Genomic DNA, 310 nt, shown 5'->3' on the forward strand with positions numbered 1-310 from the left:
ACGGTGACGGCGACGCACTGGACGAAGGGCGTCAGCTTGCACAGCGCCTCCCCCAGGACCCAGCGGTCCATCAGGGTGTAGACGATGGTGACGGGCAGGCACACGGCGCCCATCAGGACGTCGGCGCACGCCAGGTTGACGATGAGCACGTCGGTCGCGCCGCGCAGCTCCCGGTGCCGCGCCGTCACCAGCGCCAGGCACGAGTTCCCGATCAGGCCCAGGGCGAGGACGGCGCCGTAGGCCACGATGAGGAGCGCGGTCCCGCCCGGGGACAGCGAACAGTCCTGGGGGGTCCCCCCCGCCGCGGCCC

Source organism: Cynoglossus semilaevis, unplaced genomic scaffold, assembly GCF_000523025.1.
Source record: "Cynoglossus semilaevis isolate Cse_v1.0 unplaced genomic scaffold, Cse_v1.0 scaffold19, whole genome shotgun sequence".
Lineage (NCBI taxonomy): Eukaryota > Metazoa > Chordata > Actinopteri > Pleuronectiformes > Cynoglossidae > Cynoglossus > Cynoglossus semilaevis.